Source organism: Ptychodera flava, chromosome 5 (genome assembly GCF_041260155.1).
Source record: "Ptychodera flava strain L36383 chromosome 5, AS_Pfla_20210202, whole genome shotgun sequence".
Classification (NCBI taxonomy): Eukaryota; Metazoa; Hemichordata; class Enteropneusta; family Ptychoderidae; genus Ptychodera; species Ptychodera flava.
This window is the reverse complement of record NC_091932.1, coordinates 40,884,343-40,888,157: the sequence shown is the minus strand read 5'-3', so window position 1 is coordinate 40,888,157 and position 3,815 is coordinate 40,884,343.

Sequence of the window (3,815 nt, the reverse complement as noted above, 5' to 3'; positions counted from 1 at the left end):
GTTATATATTAAAGGGCCGTAAGCCCGACGGAAAGTTACCGTTTGCCCGACGTCAGGTTGAGAATGGTCTCCTGCCTCGAGTGTACATAGTCCCCTGTCTCTAGAGGCTAAAATGTTTTTATTACATACCTTTCGTACACAGTTTTCACTCTAAATTTTTGGGTTTATTTACAAATGACAAGAATATGCTTTATTTCCATGATAGACGAAAATCCGGCAATAAATGGAATGAGTTTCATCATCGAACGGCGCACTGATATATGCGGTTTATCGATTGTTAGTGCATAAATTTAGATGAACCGGATTTCCTATTAATTCGGTCATTTTTAAATCTCGAAGTTGTCAACTTGAAAATAGTTCCGGCGACGTTCGATATATGCTGCATGTAATAATGTTACTGCTGACAACAGAATTGTCGTTCGGATTTGTAAGTTGACAAGGATAACATTGGGCGTTTCCCACACATGTGCTGTGGACACAATGTATTGTCGTTGCTCAGTTAGAACTTGATATTTCAATATACCACAGAGAGAAGAAGGAAATGTTACTGGTTTTGAGAACAAAAAATAAAGAAAACGCTATCCAGGGTTATTGCTTTCGGTCATACAGATCCGTTACCCGATGTTGGTCATCATCGAGTTTACTCTATGTGCAGGGTCTTTCTTAGAAAGCATACTTTGTGTACTTGAAGACGACTTCAGTGTCTGCATTTATTGTTTAACGCATTAATAGTCGAGTGCAATGATTTGAGTAATGGCCACTTCAAGAACATTTCGTGGCTTCTGTTAGCGTAAATTAATTCCCTGAAGACCTCGTTGTAAACAGTTGTAATAGCTTAAATGACCTTTCATGTCGTGAAGTAGTCAAGTTCAATGCATATAAAGGTCATCGATGGTTCTTTACACTGAGAAGTCGCATCTACATTTTTTGACGTGTTAATTTTCTTCATTTTCGCTACAATTACTTTGGAAGTGATTTCCGTGTCGTCTAATGTACTGAAACGAAATTCTCACTCATTGAGCAAAGACTGGCAGACGACAGACCTTGACACATCAAGACATACGACATGTTCGATACTTTTTGTTTTTATTTATGAGGAATAATAATGATAATCATCATCATTGTGTTGTTGTTGCTGTTTTACTATAACTATTATGTTTTTGCTGTTGTTGTTGTTGTTGTTGTTGTCTCACTGAATGCTCGAAACACTCAGCACGCAAAGTGAGGAATGTAGCCTTGTACCAATGTTTCATCACAGTACAATCCCGATGTAGTGCTTGTTCTATTGTGTATACACAAGGTATAGGCTAGGCTGTCAAAACATATCTTGTTACCCCAGCACAGTTTGTGATGCCCATCGTCCCGGCCCTCGCGTCCATCGGAAATAAAGCAGACCAGGTGTGTGAGCATTTATCATGTAAATTTCTACTTTACAAGAGGCTCCAAAAGACCGTCACATTGCAGTTGTCGACCATTAAGTTGGTGTAAAAGTGGTCAGATCCTCTCGTTTGTCTATACATTTGAAAGTTTTCACACCGCTCCCGTATTGAGCTTATGCTCAACTCCACCCTGTCTGATTTCTGCCAAGTCTGATTCCTTTACGGAACTTTGAAGAGTCGTTTGTTGGATAGTCTACCTATCTATCTATCTATATCTATATCTATCTCTCTATCTCTCTATCTATCTATCTATCTACCTATCTATCTATCTATCTATCTATCTATCTATCTATCTATCTATCTATCTATCTATCTATCTATCTATCTATCTATCTATCTATCTATCTATCTATCTATCTATCTATCTATCTATCTATCTAGCTGGCTGTCGGTCAGTCTGTCTCTCTGTCATTTATATAGCGCCTGATGTACAACCTTAATAATACTGAGCAGTACTTTGAGTGATATGGAGCGTGAAAATGCTGTCTGAAAGATGTAAGTTTTCAAGCATCTTTTGAAAGTGTTAACATTGGGAGAGCTTTTTATGTCCAAGGGTAGATAGGTCCGAAGATAGGAGCCTCTGAGAAGAATGGGCGGCGACCGTAGAAAGTCAGATTTCATATGGGCATATGGAGTAACTGTGGTTGAACGAAGAGTTAGTGATGAGGAACGCGGTGTAATTAAGCTTCTGGGATATTGTGGAAAGAGTTCAATGAGGACCTTGTAAGTGATGAGCAAAAGTTTTTATACAATGCGATGAGGTACAGGAACCCGGTAAAGTTTCTTGTTGACAGGTGTAATATGGTCTGATTTCTTAGATCCTGACCTTATCATCATCGAACCATGAACCAATCAGCTACTCAATATCCTTAGTTTCAGATTCTGTAAGTTACTAGGTTACTGTAATTCACTCCTGTGTGGTTTAGTATCAGCTCCAATTCTTCAACTTCAGCCTGCCCAGAATTCTGCTCAGAATTCTGCAGCCACTGTGTCTCGCGACAAGAAGTCAGACCACATCACTCCCGTTCTCAAGGAATTACACTGGTAACCGGTACACGACAGAATCCAGTATAAAATCCTCCTCATCAACTAGAAAGCTCTGAACAACAATACTCTTGCCTACATATCAGACCTGATCCGTTTCAAAGATTCGCTTAGAGTTCTTCGATCTAATGACAAGATTCTGCTTTATGTACCACGGGGCAACCATCAAACCTATGACAATCGTGCCTTCTCACGCGCTGCACTTCTCACCTGGAATAATGTCCCATTAGGAGTGCGCCAGTCACCCACTCTTGATACTTTTAAGAAGAACATCAACACTTTTCTGTTTAGCAGGGCATGAACAACTCTGACTCTGTAAAGTGCCACTGAACACCACTTGATTTGGAGTTTGGCGCTATAGAAATCCATTGATTGATTGATTGATTGATTGATTGATTGTAAATAATGAACTGTACAAATACACATATAATCTTTCTAGACGCTGTACATTTACGCTGTAAGTTCAGATTGATTTATGAGCGACCTATGTCCAGGGAGAGTCTCCCTCTGAAGTATCCTAAGGCCAAAAATATAAATTGTGCTGTTCCGATAACATGGTTTCAAAAATAGGGTAGGTAGGTCGGCAGGAATTATTTTTCAAAATATGTTAGATTTTAAATATGCATTTTTTCAGGGCGGTCAAACACTGCCCACAACATTTCCAGAAAAATATATCATACATATAAAAGGAAAAAAAACATGAAAGATATCCTCGTTCAAGCAAAAATCAAATGCCAAGTAACGAACGCGTCATTTTACGGTTTTTTTCTTTCTTTTTTTACTTCCGTGTTTACGTAGCTCTAACAAGTTTAGGGTCGGCAGGTAAAAAAATAGGGTAGGTTGTGTTATCGGAACAGCACAACTTTTTTTTCGGCCTGAGTACTGTTACTCAACGCTATGGTGATGTTATTGTGAGTGGACGTTTTCAAGCCGACGTCAACTGCAAAGGGGACTCGCAACCACAACATCAATTCTGTGAAATGAATTTTCAGCCTGATTCAAATCTCTGCTACTGGGGCCTTCAGATCAATGCTACCGTCATTTGCTAAACGAACCTCTCATTTTTAAAAACACAAAAAGTTAGTGTTGTGGAAACTTGTATCGTTTATTCGAAAAGTGAAGTATTTCCGGAGGTTTCTTAAGAGACTTAGCCAAAACCAGTCACTTTATCTCTCTATTTGGACAATAATATGCAGTTAGCTCAATATTTTTTGTTTTCGGTTGGAAATTGTGGGGAAAACACTGCCAATTTGTATTTTTTTTTCTGTCCTAGATTTTCTCGGTTCTTGCCAGCATTCATCTTACTTTGACTGTCTTATTGCCAAGAATAAA